The sequence below is a fragment of the Arvicanthis niloticus genome, chromosome 21 (assembly GCF_011762505.2).
Source record: "Arvicanthis niloticus isolate mArvNil1 chromosome 21, mArvNil1.pat.X, whole genome shotgun sequence".
In the NCBI taxonomy this organism is placed as follows: Eukaryota; Metazoa; Chordata; class Mammalia; order Rodentia; family Muridae; genus Arvicanthis; species Arvicanthis niloticus.
In genome coordinates, this window is record NC_047678.1 from 37,618,326 (window position 1) to 37,639,566 (window position 21,241).

The 21,241-nt window shown below is 42.0% G+C and overlaps 1 protein-coding gene and 1 long non-coding RNA gene across 8 annotated transcripts in view; one reads left to right on the forward strand and one right to left on the reverse strand.

Annotated features, from left to right (window-relative positions):
- Rbms3 (RNA binding motif single stranded interacting protein 3) overlaps positions 1-21,241 on the reverse strand; it is a 767,889-nt gene that overhangs the window by 685,293 nt on the left and 61,355 nt on the right. The gene's annotated exons all lie outside the window — the stretch shown is intronic.
- LOC143435324 (uncharacterized) lies at positions 2,892-7,112 on the forward strand. The gene is made up of 4 exons (XR_013105519.1): positions 2,892-3,549; positions 5,576-5,645; positions 5,913-6,009; positions 7,017-7,112. It is a non-coding gene; the product is annotated as an uncharacterized LOC143435324 (long non-coding RNA).

The following is a 21,241-nucleotide window of genomic DNA, read 5'->3' on the forward strand; positions in this document are numbered from 1 at the left end:
CAGTTGTGTAGGTGAGATCTGGCAGTGCAAGGCATCTGTATGAAGGTGACAGGCAGGAGTGCAGCCTCTAGGTCTCAAGTGTGTGCACCTTAGCAGGCAGGTCTTGACGCACAGGGAGCACCACTCCTCTCCACCCAGATATTTCTCACATTGCATTTAGTACAACATGTCTAGCAGAAACCTTGACAACATCCCATCATACTGACTTCCTGTCTTCCATGTTGGCCATGGCTCACACTTGCTTAGATGACCACAGCCCAAGCAACCCGTATGCACCCGAGTCCTCCTCTTACACTCTGATAGTGCAGGACTCTAAACTCCATCCTGACAGTCACACAGGCCAGCCATCCTCATGATGATGCAGGCTGTGCCTGATTCTTTATTTTTGCATCTCCTTCTATATCATATGGCCAACAAGCTGGCCTGGGAGAGAACCAGGGCATATAGACTGTCTGACCGCATGCTATATGTATGCCAATAACCACAGACAGGATAAGACTGTGCCTCGATATTATGACATGATAAATAGGTTAGTTCTAAATGTTACCTCTAACTGATATTACCAGAATTATTCCCAGCCTCATCACAGAGGGAAGGGAATCCAGATTCTGCCTCATTTTGGCCTCTGCGGGTTATCATAAATTAACTCAGAGGCCCCAAGTCCCTGCCCGACTCGAGCTGACTTGAATCCTAATTTGCACCATGCAGCAACATTCACAGTGACATCTGCCTACCCAAGTTTCATATCACCCTGGCACCTGAGCTGTAAAAGCATTTGTAACGCAGAACCCAGCACTGTTCATGCTCAGTACCCTGACCTGAGAGGGCCCAATGAGGACCAGACATAGTCTATCACTGCCCACGGATGTAGCTGGTGATTTATGGGCCATGTGTAAGGCGAAGGTAGTGAAAGTATGTCCGGATGCTTCCAGAGTTACCCAACACACACTTATGTTGACTGAGTCACACACTCTTTACTGAAAAGTAGCTCTTTAGCTCTGTAAGAGAGAGTGCAGGGGACAGGAAGAGTGGGGGAGGGAGCTTCCCAACATGCTCCTTACAGGCAAGCTCAACCTCCCTCCCTCCCTTCTTTCCTTCCTTCTTTTCTGCTTGCCTTCCTTCTTCTTTTCCCTCCTCCCTTCTTTTCCTCCATCTTTCATTCTTTCTTCCCTTTCTTCCTTTCTTCTTCCTTTCATTCTTTTCTCCCTTCTTCCATCTTTCCTTCTATCCTCCTTATCTTTCCTCCCTTCTTTCTTCTTTCCTTCCTCTCTTCCTTCTTCCCTTTCTCTCCTTCCTTCTTCCCTTCTTTCCTTTGTTCTCTCCTTCCTTCCTTTTTCTTCCCTTCCTTCTTCTCTTTCTCTCTCCCTTTTTTGCTTCTTTTCTTTCCTTCATTCTTCTTTTCTCCTTCTATCTGTCATTTCATTGTTCCTCCTTATCTTCCCTCCCTTTTTTTCTTTCTTCACTCATCCTGTGTTTGTACATTTCACTAGCATGCACATGCCTACTTGTTTATAGTCTGATGGAGGACATGGGATGACCGTGGCTATGATGACCATCTCTTAACACCCAGCCACCTTGCTTTTGAAGCAGGGTCTCTCACTTTTACCTAGAACTCAGCAGATATGCTAGGTTGGCTAGACAGTGATCACAGTGATCCTCCTGTCTCTGCTTCCCCACTACTGGGTTTCTAAGTGTGTGCCTGGGTTGTGATGTGAGTGCTGAGACTGGATCCTGGCACTCAATGCTTACACAGCGGCTGCTTTACCCACTTGAGCCATCTCCCTCACTCTTTACAACACTGATGATTGTGACATCTTTGTGTAAATGGTGGATTCAGATGGAGGAAGCCACATAAGAGGAAGGTGGACTTGGGGGCCCAGTGGGTCATTTTAGAAAAGGTCTGCGCAATTTCTGGATCATCTTTCTTTGATTTTTATAAAGTTATCAACTTTTATCTACTTTTTATAAAAGCTTTATAAAATACAACCCTGTATAAAAACCAACAAAATTCATCCATGTAATTCTACTACCAAGAAGTTATTCTATTGTTACTTTTCTGCCTGTCTCTTCCCTGTGATCTTTTTCCTCCTTCTGAACTATATACATTTTTATATCTTGTGTATTTCTTCTGTATATATTGTATAAAGTTTTCTAAACACCCTTTAACAAGCATACCTAATATTTAATGAGAATACCTTATGATTCTCTGTTGCTATATTTACAGGGTTTTTTTAAATCTTATTACAAATGAGTCTGCAACTTGATTTACAGATAAAAATAGCTACAGATACTGACAGGAAATGTAGGAAATGTTGATATATAGATATATATAGACATATATGCAATAAATAAAGAACAAGATAGACGGTGGTGATGATGATGATAGATAGATAGATAGATAGATAGAAAGATAGATAGATGATAGATGGTAGCTAGAAAAAACAATAAATAGAAGATAGATATCTGATAAGAAAGATAGATGTAGATAGACGATAGATTGATACATGGATAGATAGATAGATAGATAGATAGATAGATAGATGATTGATAGATAGATGATTGATAGATAGGACAGATAGTAGGCAGTTAAATGATAGAAGATAGGTGGATTTAGGGAGGAGATAGATGATAGATAGATAGATAGATAGATAGATACATAGATAGATACATAGATAGATAGATAGATAGATAGATAGATAGATAGATAGATAGAAGATAGATGGATGGTGTCTTCACAAATGTATTTAGAGTTCTCCCTTTTCTAAAACAAGTGCCCAGTAACTCTGAGTAGATAGTCTCAGAGTGAGCCATGTAATCATGACAAGGCGTCTCAGAAGGTAAGCATGTGTCCTTGTGGTGATAAGGTGGATACAGAAGTCTCAGGCACAGTTACCTAATTTATCAATATCCAAAAGTCTCTCCCTTATCAACCTAGGTCTTATTTATGTATGTGTGTGCACATGTCCGTGTGTGTCATATATGCAAGGGTGCCCTAGAGCTGGAGTTGTACAAATGTATGAGCCAACTGACGTGAGTGCTGGGACTGTTCCCTAGGTCTGCAAAGGTAGCGTGTGCTCTGAAGGACTGAGCCATCTCTCTAACCACTATCATGTGCATCTTTTAAAATACAAGATCCATTTTCCAGAACCTCCTCATGTTTCCATGAACAAAACAGGTCATATGCAGTTTCCTAAGTTACTCATTGATAAAAACAAATACGGGATTCATATCTGGCTTTGAATTCACCTGACATTGCACATTCTAAGTCTGGGAGAAAGATCACTTTTCAGTGAAAGCAGTTGTGCATGGCTGAAAAATGGTGTAGTGCTTGGCCCATAGGGAGTGACACTGTTGGGAGGTATGGTCTTGTTGGAGAAAGTATGTCACTGTGAGGGTGGGCTTTGAGATCCTCCTCCTAGATGCTTGCAAGACAGTCTTCTCCTGTTTGTCTTCAGAACAAGATGTTGAGCTCTCAACTCCTCCAGAGTCATATCTGCCTGGATGGCCATGCTTCCTGCCTTGATGATAATGGAATGAACCTCTGAACCTGTAAGCCAGCCCTAATTCAATGTTGTCCAATATAAAAGTTGCCTTGGTCATGGTGTCTCTTCACAGCAATGGAAACCCTAACTAAGACAAGTGGTATACACTATTGGACAAAATTGGGTATCTCTAGCAAAGTGGGACGCAAGGGAAAAATTCATTTGGTTAGCAAACTGTATCTCTCTTCTCCTTGTAGTTCTATGTCTGTAATAAAATATCCTGACAAAAAGCAGCATAGGGAAGAGAGAGTCTCTTAGCTCACAATCCCATGCTATAGACTATCACTGTGGGGAGTCACAAGGGCAAGAGCTTGAAGCAGCTACTTTTATCACTCCATAGTCAAGAGCAGGGAGAGAAATTAAAGCAAACTTACTTGTGTTCAGTCCCAACTCGACACTTATGTAGTCCCATCTTTACACTAGTCCAGGATCCCCAGCCTAGGGAATGGTGCTACCCACACTAGAATAAAATTTTCTATATCAATTAGTCAATACAGTATCACACAGATAACAATCTAGGCAATCTCTCATTAAGACTTTTTTCCTGGGTGATTCTAGACTGTGTTAAATTGGACAATTAAATTAACTGTCACAAACCCAATACCAAGTGAACCCTCTTCTTATTTTATCCTTTTCCTTTCCCCTAATAACATAAGCCTTATCTTTTAAAAAAAAGACTCTTTAAAAATTGTGTGTGTGTGTGTGTCTGTGTGTGCTTGTGAGTACACATAAGTGCACATGAGTGCAGGTACCAGCAGAGACCAAAAGATGGTGTTGGATCCTCTGGGGTTAGAGCTACAGGTGGTTGTAAGCCACCAATATGGGTTTTAAGAACTGAACTCAGGTCCTTCATAAAGTGACTATTTACTCTTAATTGCTGACCCATCTCTCTACGACTTTTCCTCCCATTTTAATTTATCAACCATATACTTTAAGCTAGTCAACTTTTACCATGAAACTGGACAATTCAGTAAAAATAAATGTTACAGTGGTAATGACTGCCATGTCCCCTCTCTATATGGAAACATGTCTGCTTTATAAGGGTTGTAGAAGGCATAAGTGTATAAGAGACATACATTAATAAAACACTCATGGTGACAGGTAAGCAATAGCCCTAGGGTCTGCCACATATTCTATCCCTCAGTGTCCCCTGCTCATCTTACAGTCACAGGACTGTCCCTCCAACAGGCCAGCATCTGTCCTTCCTTGTGCCTGAAGCAACTTTCTTTAGCTACTCACATGACTGACTTCACGTCTCATAAATCTCTAATCATTTACAACTTGATTAAAGGGGTTTTGCCTCAGTTTACCCTTTATCCTGTAAACCCACTTTAGGTGGCACTTTACCCACACGGCAAGCCATTCCTTGTTGATTGACCTTCTCTCAAGGAGACAACGCCAGGAGACATGTTTATATCTTTCTGGTTGCTGGTTTCTCTGAGCAGACTAAGGATTGGATGGATACCTAGGCATTCCACAGTAGCTATAGAATAAGTGGATAGATGGGCCGTAAGACTTGGATGTGGCATTTTCTCCCAACAGGCACATATGTTTGCCACTAGGTTCCAAGCTTTTGGCGCCATTTTAGAGAGTAATAAATCATTTTAAAAGCAGAGTTTTGGGACTGAAGATATAGTTAAATGGTTAAGACCACTTGTTCTTTTTAAGAACCAGGGTTCAATTCCCAGTACCTATATGGTAGCTCACAAACTACCTACCAGTGGTATAGCTTTATGGTACCTAACTCACACTTCTGACATCTGTGAGCAACAGGTACCCATATAGTGTACATGTACACATGTAGCCAAAGCATCAATACAAATTAAATTTTGTGTGCATATAAGTGTGTGTGTATGTGTGTGTGTGTGTGTGAGAGAGAGAGAGAGAGAGAGAGAGAGAGAGAGAGAGAGAGAGACAGAGAGACAGAGAGAGACAGAGAGAGACAGAGAGAGACAGAGAGAGACAGAGAGTGTTGGAGCCTAGCTGGTGGACCTGGCCCTACACCCTTTTCCCTCTCTGCTTCCCGTGTGTAGATGCACTGAGACCAGCCAGCATGTGTTGCTGTTTCTTCTTTGCCATGACAGACTCTACCCCTCTGAAATGGTAAGCCAAAAGAAACCCTTCCTTCTCTAAGCTGTTTGTGTCCGGGTGTGTTGTCATGGCAACAGAAAAGAAATGAACACACATAGATGTTTCAGCAATGAGAAAATGAAGCCAGTCACCGTGCTGTGCTCTTGCCTGACATGGAGAACACCAAAGTCAAACAGAGCACGCTGTTGTGTGCAGGGCGGTCAGCCTGGGTGCTCAAGCACTGATTCCAGGAGGATGAATAAGTCAACAGCCTTCTTTGTGTCTTCTATTTTCCTCCAGGCAAAACCTCCGCTCTCCAGGATGAACTGTGCCTGTGGCAAGGTGAACAGTGTCTGACCCTGTGCTAAAAGTTGAAGACAAGTCCCAGTCTGAGGTGGTGAGTGAGATACAACATGGAACTTGTGATGTTTTCCTTAATACAACGCTTCAGTTGTGATTAAAAGTAATTTTGCATGTCAGAAATGGTTAGCGAAAGTGTATCATAAAACCACAAGGAAATAATCATTTAACAGTAACTTAAGTATATCTAGTGTGCCTTAGAATTCCAATTTGATGTTATAATTGAACAAGATATACTATACACACTGACATATGCACATCACCCATACATCATACATGCAAATATACACATCACACACAGACACATATGTCACATTCAAATCCCACATACACACTTACACACATACACACACAAACACACACATTTAGACATACACTCAAACACACATTTAAACACACACCCACACATACTTCCACATACCCACATACACACTTCCACATATACATACACACACTTACACATATACACATACATATACACACACACTTACATGTTCACATACACACAAACTCACAGATATACACATACATATTACACATACATGTACATACACATACACACACAAACTCACAGACACACACATACAGGTACACATACACACTTAATGCATCTACATCCCCACATGCACTTACACATACATGTACACACACAAACTCACAGACACACACACATACATGTGCACACACATACACTTACACATACATGTACACATACAAACACAGACAGGCACACATATACACGTGCACACACACACATACATGCACACACACACATCCCCTTTTGTAGTATACATTTCACTGTATTGGGTCAATTTCTCTAGAGAACCCTAATACTACATATAAACATGAAAACATGAGGCTGACATAGCCCCGTGAAAAGGGTACTCAGAGCCTTGGAGTTATTTTTCTCTTCTCACTTGCTTACACATTACACAAAGAGATGTTTAATTTTCCAGCCCAAATCCAGCATGACCCACCACAGTTTCCACCCTGGTCTGACCCACAGTTTCATGCACTGAAACTTCTGCGCTCATGTCCTAACAGGCCATCAGACTTTGATGTTTGCTGACCATCCCCAAGGTCTGTTCTCCACACAGACATGAGGATTGCCTTCTGACAACTTCGTCCTTTATTGTTTGTCTGCAGTCCTCCAGCAGATGAACCTCAAGCTGCTTGGGAGAGCTTCTCCACTACTCTGCATGACTCATCTCCCAACACCATGTAGCCTCTTGCTCACCACCCTAGCTGCCTCCGCCAGTCCTTACGCTGGCTACCCTCAGTTTTCCCTTTGCAGAGTCTGTTTCTGCAGCCTCCATATTCTTCTATGAAATGGCATCAGACTCAAGTTTTCATGTGAAATTTATATCTAGGTGTTCCCCAACACCCATGCTTCCCCCATTCACCCCAGCAGCCCTCAGTTCATCTTTCCAGAGCCCACAGGGCATAGCTGTAAGGTGCGAGAGTCTCAAACAGAGAAGCAAACCTTCTGACACGATGCATCCTCAACTTGCATTATATTGCTCCATAATTACCATCGTCTGCTCGCCTCTACCGTTTATTATTGTGGTTGTGGTTGTTGTTGTCTATTTCTTATGAGACCATCAGTTTCAGGAGGATAGGAAAGTCCATTGTATTTGCTGCTATCACCTCCTAAAAGCAAATGCTTGGTGAGGCTGGGAAGCTGGCTCAGTGGATGCTTGTAGTGTAAGTGTGCCAGAGTGCACATCCCCCGTGTATTAAGGGAACAGGGACAGGATTCCCAGTGTAAGCTGGCTAGCTAGGTTAGCTGCAGAGATACATCCTCAGTTTGGTGGGAGATTCTGCCTCCAGGAGAAAAATAGAGATCAGTCAAGACATCAGTCCTTGGGCTTGACATTCATACCCACACACGTGTCCACACACATGTGCCAACATATATGAAAACAGGAATACATGTATGTATGCAGAGCACATATATGTGGCAAAACCAAAAAGTATTACTTAACACACAGTCTACACCAACAAGTGAGTAGTGAATTCAACGATGTAGAAGTATAGATAATTTCTTCATTGTAAATTATCTGTATTTTCTACTTATTGTTACAACCATAAAGGTGTTTAAACAAGGAAAAGCACAATAGTGTTCATTGGGTTGCTCTTGTTAGCCTGGAAAACAAACTAAATGTCTTTTGTATTTTTAACTGCAGAAATGCTAGAGATGAAAACAGTTTCTAAACCGTGGCTGGGCCAAATGGTAATAAAGCATTGCTAAGTTCTGCTGCTGTCTCCGTGGGTCATTCCTACTCCCAAGGATTTTGGTGTCGTTTCTGATCAATCAGGATGATGGGAGGTGACCCAGTTTCACAGCATCTGAAGCTATTCCGGTTTTTTTTTTTTTTTGGTGATACAATTCCATTGTAGGCCAAGAAGAAAGGTCCAGCAGAGAAAAGACACTCGCATTCTCTTAAAATGTTTTCTTCGGAGAAATTGTTTCCCTGACAGGAGGAAAAAGAAAACTGAAGCATATGTCTAAGGCTGAGATTGCCTGGTGAACACTCTTCCCTGGTTACCAACCTTCTCCCCCAAGCATGAGGTGGGGTGGTCTAAGGGTCTGACCTTTCAGGACCAACAACATGTAGAACTGTGAAGGAATTCAAACCAATCTGGTTTTAAGCACTAGTGATATAACCCTGTGAATTCTACAGCACTGTAAAATTGGTCATTTGTAAAATCCTCAATGGCATAGAAAACTAAACCAACAAATAGAACAATGATGAATGAGATTCCCTTTCTCCATAATTCTTACCTTATTTACCATCACAGCAGTGCCTTCTTTTATAAGCAACTGAAAAATCAAGGAAAAACAACCAGCCACAAAGGAGACAATAAGTCTGGTCAAGAGAGATTTGGGACCTACCTTTTATCCTTAATAATGGTCCAGAAAACCATTTCTCTCATGCTTTTATAGTGTCTCTGACAAGTCTAGCAAAGGCACTGGCAGGGCAAGCATTTTTATGCTGGCCTCTTCAGATAGCTTTGTATAATTTACATTATTTTTAATTTCAGTAATAGCAACTAGCTGGCTAAGGCAATAAGCACTTTTTAACAATGAATAAATAAAGAAATCTCTCATATTTCAATTAAGTAATGGAACGAAATCATAACGAGCATGGCTGTTTCATTTTATTCGGCTGCTGCTCAAAGAATGTTCATTAAAAATGTTGTATTGTTAATATTTATAATGTCTGCACTAATATAATTCATATTAGGGTGTTCATGGTAATATTGGAGAATTGGGAGAACACTAATCTCTAATAGAGTGAGCCATTGCACCAACACAGAATCTTGTTTTCATTGAACCAACGGTGTTCATCCCATCATCAAGACAGATTAGCGGTCCCGCATTCTTTGAAACTGAGTGACAGTAACAGAACTCTGGGATCAAATCATTAGACCTGTAAAGATGCAAAAAAAAATCAGTATTTTGTAATCTCTGTGTGTATTTGTCTAAGTAGGGTGTCTGCGTGCCACAGTGCATGTGCAGAGGTCAGAAGACAACCTCCGGTATCAGTCCTTGCTTCCCCTCTTGTCGAGGTCAGTTCACTGCCTGTTCACTGCAGCATGTGGCAGCTTAGCTGGGCTGTGTCATTCTGGGATTTTCCAGTCTTTGTCTCTCCTCTCATGTAGGAACACTGGGGCCACAGACACATGCAACCAAATTCAGCCTTGTGTGGATTCTTGGGATCCAGATGCTCACACGGCAAACGTATCATCCACGGAACCACCTCCCCATCCCTGCATTGCCTTTTTAATTCTTGTCATTTAACAGATGTTAGGGAAGCAAGGGGGAGGGTTAAGGAGGTGTGACTGCCCCCAATTACTTAGACATCTAAAAAAAATTGTCCAGTGTCTACTCTGTTTTTATGTTTACACTGTCAAATGAAAGGGCATATGAATAAGGATATATTTAATTGTGTATGAGTGAATACATATACACCATTCTAGCAAGTAATGGTATTGATAAGTGAAATTAATACTCTTTTCTCAGATATAACACATAATGATTATTTATAAAACCCCCATATAACTGTTCTGGATTAAATGTAAGTTTCAGAATATATGTGCACACTATATGAACAATGTTTACTCTGATTGACTTTGAAAACCCATTTGAAGCTGGTTGTGACAGTACACTTTCTATCCCAGCATTATGGAGGCTGAGACAGAAGGATGGCAAGTTCAAGGCTTGTCTGGGACATGTAGTGAGATCGCATCTTTTAAAAAGTTGCTTCTCCCACCCCATGCTATAAAAGACCCTTTAACCCACCACACGTGGCCAAAAACCCTGCTCTTGGAGCTAAAGAGCTTGTCGTTTTTGACCGCCGGCTCCTCCCCTAATAAACCTCTGCTGATTGCAAATAAATAAATAAATAAATAAATAAATAAATAAATAAATAAAAATAAATAAAAAGTTGCTTCTATGGGACTGGAGAGATGGCTCAGCAGTTAAGAGCATTTGTTATTCTTTCAAAGGACCTGCGTTCAGAACCTAGCACCCACACAGTGGTTCGCAACCATGTGTAACTGTAGTTCCAGGGGATCTGATTCTCCCTCCTAGCCTCACGGTCACATACGGTGCACATACATACATTCAGGTAAACATTATTTTAAATGCATTATTTTAAAGTAATAGTTATTTTACATAACTCATTTTTAGAGTTAATTTCAAAGAGGTGAAATAATCCATAATTAGATATAATTTTTATAGCATTAACCCATCCTATCTCTTATGTTCATAAATATTTATGAATTTTCTAATTTCATGCACACTCCTTCCTGTAGTTGAGACTGTCTGAAAGCCAATTCATCCTATCATGTAAGACATAAAAGCGCCCGTTTGTAATTTTATGGGAAGCATTTTCGTTCCTTCCCAGGAGAATACAGAATGATCACAAAGCCTTCCATCAGTGAGTGTGCATAGAAGAGGAGACAGCATTGCTTCCCTTGGTCCGTGATTATGTTCATTTGATAACATTATACTCTGGATGGAAGCTGGAGAAACACAATACTGGGTAGAGCACTGAAGAGCCAGACTGCGCATGCATCGGGGAGATAGCAATATCTCAACAAAGGAGCTCTATTTCCTCCTTTCATTCACACGGGGTACTCAGGTGCCTGCTACATGAAATGTTCTCCCAAGCCAAATGGGTCTCCTTTACCCATCACCTGGGATGGGTTAAAGACTGAAGATATGTAATCTAGCCCCTTGCAGAGCATGGTGACACATGCCTATAATTCTGTCACTCAGAAGGAGAGACAAGAAGATCGGGATTCAAAGTCATCTTTAATTACATAGTGAGATCAAAATGGACCTGGGTTACATGAGACACTTTTTTAGTATACACATACACATATCCACGTACCTACACACAACTCCTCCCACACATACACGAACACATCCACACAAAACCTCCCATAAATCCACACACATATCTACACCTACACATATGCTCTCCCATGCACGCATGCATGCACAGGCGTGCACCCTCCACCGCTGCCACTTGTTCCTTCAAAGCCACTTTGCCAAGTAGCAGACAAGCTTGGGTCACATTGCATGATCCAGGAGCTACCTGAAGCTAGACTTCTAAGACTCCTTCTCTGCCCAAACTCCTTCCATTCTAGTTGACTTCCTGGCGGAACTGTAATGTTCTCATGAGAGCACACCTTCAACAAGTTGCTAACCTGGTGACAGTCCTCTCAGATTCTGCTCACAGGTAGCAATGTTACCTGACACAGGTTTCCTAAAGATTCAGCAAGACGTATTTTTTTTTTCTGTTGATTTTCATGAGATGTTTGGTAGCATTATTCCCTGGAAAACTGGCCCACTGGACTTTAAAGACACATAGTTATGGAGATACAGGGGTGCCCTGGTGGGCTCAAATAAAAGCTATATAGAGAAACAGATAAGTATGAATACTCAAGCTATACATGCATGAGAATGTGAAGAACACTGCCCAGAGACTCTCTGGAGATTTTGTTGACCATGGGAGATTGGCATTCATTTATGAATGAATGAAGATCGTTTATTGGGGAGCTAGGATTTGCATTCTGTCATGAAGATTTGAGCATCTATAGACCGTGGTATTTGTGAGGTGTCCTGGATCAATCCCTTGAGATACTAAGAGATGTCATGCACAGATATATTTACAGTCTGTGATTGATGACATCATGAGGTGCAGTAAAACACAAGCAGGAAATAATGTCACTTGATTGGGTCTTTTTTTTTTTTTTGAGGGTATAAAATTTTATTTACTTTTTTAGGTTTTTATAAAGCACAGCTATAGAAAAAACTCAAAAGATACAAAAAATAAAATGGTTGATTTGAAAAGACTCTGGAAACAACTTGGGAAGGAGATACAACTATGCACTCTTTCCTGCATCCAAAGATGTAGATCACCTTGCCAGGAATGAGCAGGCTCGGCTGTGAGATACAGTGATATTTCAGGAGGAGTACATATCCTTCTTGCAAGGACAGAGCGAAGGGGATTGTATCTGATCTCCCATGGACTGTACAGTTGGCCAACATCCAAACCCTGAATGTCAAAAGGAGGCTGTGCTCACAACTGGTTCAGATTTCTTTTCTTGAGAGTATCTTCTCACGTGCCAGCTGCTGTGAGAGTCACGCACCACCAAAGGCTCATAGGAGTCCCACAACTGGATGATAGCTTTAACCAACACTTCTCTACTTCCTAGACAAAAATTCCTAGCCCTGAAGCTTGCTCTGGGGTCCCCTGTGAATTGAATCAAGTCTGGGCTGCTTGTTGTTGCCTGGGTGCATAATGCCTCTTGACCCTTTCCCCTTTCCTTTCCTTTGGTCTCTGAAGTGCTTTCCCACGGTGTTTACTGTAAAACACTGATAAATCGCACGTTCAGAAATGGGCTCCTTGGAAGCATGACTCAAGGCAAATGGATGATAGAGAACAAGGCTGAGGTTTTTAGTAACAAAAGAAAACACCAAACTGCAATATTCATACTCCTAAAAACACCAGCAGTCAAAGAGATGCTATTTTACAAAGTCTCAAGACAATGTAATAGGCCAACAGAGTCATGTAGCAATTATCCACGACAATAGCACCATCCCATCATCAAGACAGATTAGCGGTCGCGCATTCTTTGAAACTGAGTGACAGTAACAGAACTCTGGGATCAAATCATTAGACCTGTAAAGATGCAACTGCAAGAAAAACTCCTGCTTCCCTGTTGATATATATAGTGAGTTTAAGAATATGTGAGATGAGATGGCTTCGTTGGGCAAGTGTTTGCCTGAGTTTGATCATTATTTTATTATATTTATAGCTACTCATACATATTATTAAATTGCCAAAAATATAATACATTTATAAGACATATTATATAAAATATACTTATATGTTTTAATAAATTGTATGTAATGCTTCATTTTATTGTCATGCTCTTATGTACTATTTATAATTAAAATATAAAAATACATGTAAATATATTATAAATTTTTGCATCATATATTTATTTATAACTACATTACAATTATATAGTTATGTATAAATGTATAAATTATATGTATTATAGCAATAATAATATTATTATTTACATGAAATGGTACAAAATAAGTGCTGGGCATGGTGGGCCACATTTTAATTCCTGTTCTAGGAGAACAGATAGGTAGATCCTTGGGGCTCACTGGACAGCCATCTTAGCCTATTTGGTGAGCTCTAGGCCAGTGAAAGAATTTGTCTCAAAAAATAATTGTTGATAGCAACTGAGGAATGACATCTGAAGTTTTCCCCTGACCTACACTTTCATGTGCATGCACACAGTCACACAAACACACACACACACACACACACACACACACACACACACACACATTTGCCTGATCCAGTGTTCCATGGGTCATGAATATTAAACAAGTCTTCCGTAATTAGCATACTACTTGGCTCTCTCCAAATATTAATTTCCTTCCACTTTCTTACCTTGTCACTATCAATTAAAATTTCTTTTTAAAGTGCTGGCTGCGTTGTCCTTTAATCAACATTGAGATTTAATCTAAGGTTACTCTTTCATCATTGCTCAAGGGGACGTGATTACAACGAGTGACTACTGCACATGTCTTTGAAAACAAACTATAAAATGCAGAGTGCAGCAGCTCAGTGACCGCCGAGGACAGTCATGGTTGGGCTGACCAGCACCTCTGTGTCTGTTTGTTGAAAGCGCACAGATCCTTTCCTTGGAAATGGTCCCTATGCCTTTTGCAATTTTCTTACTAGTATTTGGGTACCTGCTTCTGACTCAAGACCAGCCAGGTTCATTTTCTGAAAACACGTGTCTTGACTTGCCTCGCAATGGGGAACAGTTAATGCTTAGTTCACCACACAGTGAGGTCCCCAAAGAGAGTCCTCCACGACCCCCTCCCTTAACATCTCAAAATGAGCTTTTCCGTGAGAGAACTTTGATTTTTTTTCCATTCCACATATTTTAATAATTGCTTTGATGACTATGGGCCAGAAATAACCTCTACTGCCCACCACCACAGGACTCTACATGCAGTGATGCAAATAAAGAGTTAGATAAATAAATAAATAAATAAATAAATAAATAAATAAAGGCATAGGCCTGGAGAGAGCTCAGATGTTAGGAGTGCACACTGTTATTGCAGAGCACCTGAGTTTGGGTCCCAGCATCCATGTCTGGCAGCTTATAATTGACTGTAACTCAAGGTCCAGGGGATATAGCTCCCTGTACTGGGCTTCACAGGTTACTGCACTCACACATGTCCACACACATTTGCATGTAATTGCAAAATAAAATAAATCTTTCAAACCAAGAACGGTGACAAAACCTTAAAAGATAGAACTCGATCTAATTCTAATGTGAAATGGCCTGAAGTACAGGCAAATGAAGAGACCCTTCTTCATTTTATTTGAAGGTAACGATTAATCTTGTCAAGGATTTGAACTCACAGAGGAGATACATTATATGTAAGGGCATTTCTAGGAAGGTTTAACTGGGGAGGAACAAAGCTAGTTTGAAAGTGGGTGTCCCATGAGCGGGGGGGTCTTAGACTAAAAAGAAGAAGGAGCATCAGTATTCATCTCTCGATGCTTCCTGGCTATGGATATCATGTGACCGGCCAGCTGGCACACCTGCTGCTGTAACTTCCTACCATGATGAATCACAGCTTCACCCCATGAGCCGTGACTTTCTACCATGGTGGACTGTAGTCTCACACTATGCATTGTGGTTGTCTACTGGTGATAGACTGTGGTCTCACACCATGAGCTGTGACTGTGTACCATGATGAATCAGTCTCACGTCACAAGCCAAAATTAACCCATCTTTCCTTAAAGTGCTTCTGTTGGGCATGTTATCACAGCTATGAAAAGAATAAGTAAGACAATGATGAGTCCGGTATTGATGGACAGAACTGTTTACTGGTTCTGACTCTATGGGATGGTAGGTCTGAATTACAATAGTATGAAGGAATAAAGCTGACTTCCTATAAGACTAACTTGGCACCTTCCACAGATTGGGTTTCCTCTATACCCACTAATCTCCCAAGTGGTGGCAAGAGACACTAAGCACTCTCAAGATGATTGTCTTTGTCATTGTTCTATTGCTATGAGGAGACACCATGACCAGGACATGTGTATTTAACTTGGGGGGTGCTTGCCTACAGTTTCAGAGGGTGAGTCCATGACTGTCATGGTGAGGAACATGGCAGCAGGCAGGCAGGCAGGTGCTGGAGCAATAGCTGAGACCTTATATCTGATCCTCAAACTATAGGCAAAGAGAGAGTGAAACTGGGCTTGACATGGGCTTTGGAAACCTGAAAGCCTGCCCCCAGGAACACACCCTTCATCAAGGCCACACCTCCTAATTCTTCTAAAGACGGATCTCCCTAATTAAGGACCAAGCATTCAAATATATAAGTGAACGGGGCCATTCTCATTCAAACTATCCCAGCAGTTCTCGCAAGGGGTCTTCCTCTTCCAGGTGTGTCTCCCACAAATCCCACCCACACCATCAGCTTGTTGTTCTTCCCTGGACTACATCATCATTCTTAGACCATGCCAGCAAAGAAGAAGGGTCTCCATGGAGCTCTGAGCAGGATGGCTGCTCTCAGCATTCCAGAGAAATGTCCTGCTCTCTGAGTCCTGTAGTGGTCTCTGTATGTTTACCTTAGGGCCACAAAGAGCTCTGAATTCTCTCCACCAATTACTCCCATCCCTCTATATGTGTCAGAACATCTACTTCAGCTCAAGTCCATGACAAACTTACTTACTCAGTAAACAATTACATTTATTGCTTGAGTGCTACATAATGAGGTTTACTGTCAGCCTGTTAATACAATGCGAAAAACCTGAAAAGAAAAATCCTACTCCTAACTTTGGAAGTGGGAGCAGGAGTGGGATGGTTAGGAAACAGGCAAGAGAGTATGTCAGACTGTCGCACAGTAAAACAAACAACTCTGCAGAAACAAAAGGTCTGTCGAGTTACTGGATCTGGAACGGCTTGGAGGCAAGAGCGGTTGGATAAGCTGTCAAACAGTGAGCCATAAATGGGACAACATAGCATCCCCATCCCCAAAGGATGAAGGAGCATCAGGAAGAGTGGAGTAGAGAGGGCATAAGGGCCAGAAGATGGGGCAGAGTGTGATGAAAATATGACTTTGGAATTTGGTGCAACCACTGTACTTGTGAACTCCACGGCTGAGGTGACCCACGTAAGACCTGCAGGAGACTGGACTCTCTCAGGCATTCCATCACTGTTGGGGGAGGAGATCATGAGACCCTTGGGTCGGGGGTATCATTTCTTTTGGTGGAGTAGCTACTGGCAAGATGCCCATGTCCTAGCATAGCTCTCCCCTGCCCATGCAACAGTAAAGGTTTCAGTAGGAGAGAGAAACGGAAGAGAGAGTATTAGCAGTGATGATAACTAGCATTCATTATATCTGCCTGTATCATCTGGAATGATCCAAATAAAGTCAGTGGCTAGTTTCACTTCAGTTGTTGGTGAGTTGCCTGTCTTGTCCTATGAGCGGGTGAACAACCATATAAATTGACTTAAGTTTGAGGGGGAAGAGGAAGCCACCAAAAGCCACTTCCTTTGCCTTGGAGATTTTTTACTGTGTTGTCCCAGTGGCCTGCATTCACTCGAAACACACCAACTGAAGGTATTGTAGTTAAAAATTGAGAGGGGGGGGAAGGAGATAGAGAGGGAGGAAGAGAGGGGGGAGGGAGAGGGACAGGGACAGGGAGAGGGAGAGAGAGAGAGAGGGCACTCTCTAAATGGCATACATGTTATCTGGGGTGTGACAGGCTTTGTAAACACAGGAGATAAAATGGCTTGACTACCTGGGTGCTTTGTTCCTGGAGTGGAAATCGCTCTCTCTTTTCTCCCTTCGGCATATTGATTTCTCATTAATCCAGCAAAACAAAGGATTAATTAATCTCCGTGGTTCAATGAAAAATAAATTAGCACAGTTTACAACGGGCCCAATTCAATATTGCAAGTGGAGGAAATGAGGCAGGCACTCTCCTCTTTCTCCTCTCACTTCTCCAAACCGAAGAATCTCTAGACAGTGAGTGGCTGTGGGTGGTTGAGCTCAGTGTCCAGGCTCATCCTTCCTCCTCTTCGGGTCCTGTTTTAAAGTTCAGCCCCTGGAAGATTCTGCTTGTCACAACCTCCCGTATAACTATTTCCAAATACAGGAGTAGCTTGCCGTGCTTGTACCCATACATGTATGAATGTCTCTGTGTATGTGTGTGTGTGTGTGTGTGGTATGTGTGTACGTGTGTCCATGTGTGTGTGTCCATGTGTGTGTGGCATGCCCCTGTGCTCATGTGAAGGTCAGACATTAGGTGTAAGTCCTTGCCTTGCACATCTCTTGAGGTATGATCTGTTAGTTGTCACTGTGCATGCCAGGCTAGCTGGACCAAGAACTTCCAAAGGCTGCCCTGTTCCCATCGCCGATATTTTGCTAGACCCACTGGGATTATATTTGCATGCTACCACATCCAGTACTTACGTGGGTTCTGGAATTTTAACACAGATCCTCATGTTTGTGTGACAAGCACTTTTCCTACTGAACATCTCTCCAGCCCCTGAAATAGCATCAGTTTTTAAAAGGAAGCTTTAGACATATCACTTACCTGAAACAACCTTTCTTTCTGTTTAAAAAAAAAAAAATCTGTCAGTGTTTCACAGATGAGAGCATAGCAGCTGCCACATACACCCTGGCACTCTGATTGTTCCTGTGATACATGAAAAGAGCTCACACATCACCTTGCTCAGCCAGAATGTCTTCCTACTCCCTAAACCTTGTACGAGGTGTGTAGTCTCTCTGTGAACATCCTAGGAAGGGGAAAATGGCGTGTCTTCCAAATCATTATCTTTCATTCCAAATTGGAGGGTTTTCATTTTTTTCAGAGCTATAAAGGAAATTCAATGTCACAGCCTCAGAATTGACACTTGCGAGAGAACACCTACCCTTGAAATGTCAATAGCTGAGGTACCGTTCCTCTCCAGGCCCCCTCCCCAACTTTGCCACAGTCATATCAGCTTAGAATTGTATATCTACAAAACCATGATTTGGGCCACAATTCCTACAAACACATAGCAATTGAAAGAAGAAAAAGAAAGGAAACCTTACAAGGAGATACGCCTTTCTGTAAGCTCAGCTTTATCTTAAGATACCCCAGACAGTGATATCATATCTCTACTTATCTTGGGAGAAAGGATAATCCACAATTTCCAACAACAAAGTTTGAGACAATCTACGGACAGCTAAGACTTTTCTGTAAAGATGAAAATATATGCTACATGCCAGCTACTTACTTTCCATGCTTACAATATGAATATAATCAAATAGAATATCAAGGGAGGAGGAGATGGCTGGGGGTATAGTACAGAAACGTGAGGAGCACAGTAGATCTCAGCCCTGGGTTAAACTAGCACAGTAATGTATATCTGTGACCCCAGGCAGTGATAAAGAGGGATCCTCTGGCCTTGTTAGCCAGCCTAACTCAAACTGCATGCTCCAGATTCAGTGACAGACCCTGTTCCAAATATTCCTGTGAAGGGGGCAGTGAGGTGACTCGGTGGGCCAAGTCACTTGCTGCAAAGTCTAACGACCTGAGTTCAACCCCTGGAATCCACATGGGGAAAAAGAACACAAATTATGCCAGCAAGTTGTCTTCTGACCTCCTGTGCCAACACCCATCACACACACTCACACACAGAGAAACACACATACACACACACACACACACTCATACTCATGCACATATACTGAACCATACAGACACACATCACACACACTCACACACAGAGAAACACACATACACACATACACACACACATACTCATACTCATGCACATATACTGAACCATACAGACACACATCATATACACTCACACAGAGACATACACACTCACATGCACACACACATACTCACTAATATACACATACTCATTACATATACTGAACCTCAGATACACACACACACATACACACACACATACACACACACACACATACTCATGCACATATACTGAACCATACAGACACACACACCACACACATTCACACAGAGAGACATACATACTCATACTCATACACACACACACACTCATGCACATAAACTAAACCCTACACACACATACCACTCACACACAGACACACCCACACACTCATGAGCACATACTGAACCATACAGACCCACATCACACACTCACACAGAGACATACACACTCACACACACACATACTCACCAATACACACACACTTATTACATATACTGAACTGCATACACACACACTTATATACACATATACACACTCATGCACACTGGACCACACAGATACAGACACACAGACACACACACTTATACATATACAAATAAACATAAAAATATTGTGGGGAGTAATTGCAGTAGAGGACCAACATCAACCTCTGACTTCCACACATGCACATACAAAGGTATTCATTATTTCTCAAACATGGGTTTATGGGTTCTTACTAAAACCTAAGAGGGTAGGTACAGATTTGGGGTGTAGGTCACCAAAAAAGGGGAGCTTACAGATGCAGCCCCTCCTTTCCAGATGGATTTGTTCCTAGGTTGTTCTGACTCAGGTCCATCTGAGTGCAAGGCTACCACAGGCAGCCTCCTTCTGGAGCATAGGTCTCCTTCAAAGGGAGCTTTCCTAAGGGACCCCTGGCTCTGAGTCACACCAGATGGATTTGTTCCTAGGTTGTTCTGACTCAGGTCCATCTGAGTGCAAGGCTACCACAGGCAGCCTCCTTCTGGAGCATAGGTCTCCTTCAAAGGGAGCTTTCCTAAGGGACCCCTGGCTCTGAGTCACATGGCTGTAGGCATAGCCCAAGGGGTTCTTATGTCTCATATCACTGGTAAACATGAGTGAGCCCTCACCAGTTTCCAAAATGGTCCCATGGGTATCCCTGTCCCTCATTGCCACCGAAGCCCCCAGAAATCATGATATCGCTGAAGTCCCCTGCCCTCTGGACATAGGATGCAGAGCTAGTATCAGTTAGTCAGGAGGAATAGTCAGCTGATGGTTCTCATAAAACCTTAGTTCTGGTAATGAATAAGTACCCCTGTCAGTCAACAGCTTAAGTTTTTCTGCTTACTGCCTATCCCTGAGGGCAGGCTCTTTCTTTGCTGATAAATACTCCTGTCATCAGAATCACCACAGAAGAGAAGTCGCTGAAGAGGCAGACTCTAAAATTTGGAGCCAATTTTTTTTTGTAGGTGGCAGAAGCCAGAAGAAATGAATGATCTTAAGATAGTCAAATCAGTATAGTCTTGGTTAGGTTAGAAAAGGCTGGGCCTATTAGAAAGGAGTCCATTTGTGTCCCTCTTGGGTGTTTGGCACCAGATGTATATAAGGACAGTACAATAAAGAAACTTCCAACCTAGCAGTGGTGGCACACACCTATAATCCCAGCACTTGGGAGGCAGAGACAGGCAGATCTCTGAGTTTGAAGTCAGTCTAGTCTATAGAGTGAGTTCCAGGACTGCCAGGGCTACACGGAGAATCAAAACAGAAAGAAAGAAAGAAAGAAAGAAAGAAAGAAAGAAAGAAAGAAAGAAAGAAAGAAAGAGGGAGGGGAGAGAGAGAGAGAGAGAGAGAGAGAGAGAGAGAGAGAGAGAGAGAGAGAGAAAGACTGCCATCATGACCATTCCATGGTATGATTAAGAGAGACTTAATTGAAGATTTTTAGCATCAAAATA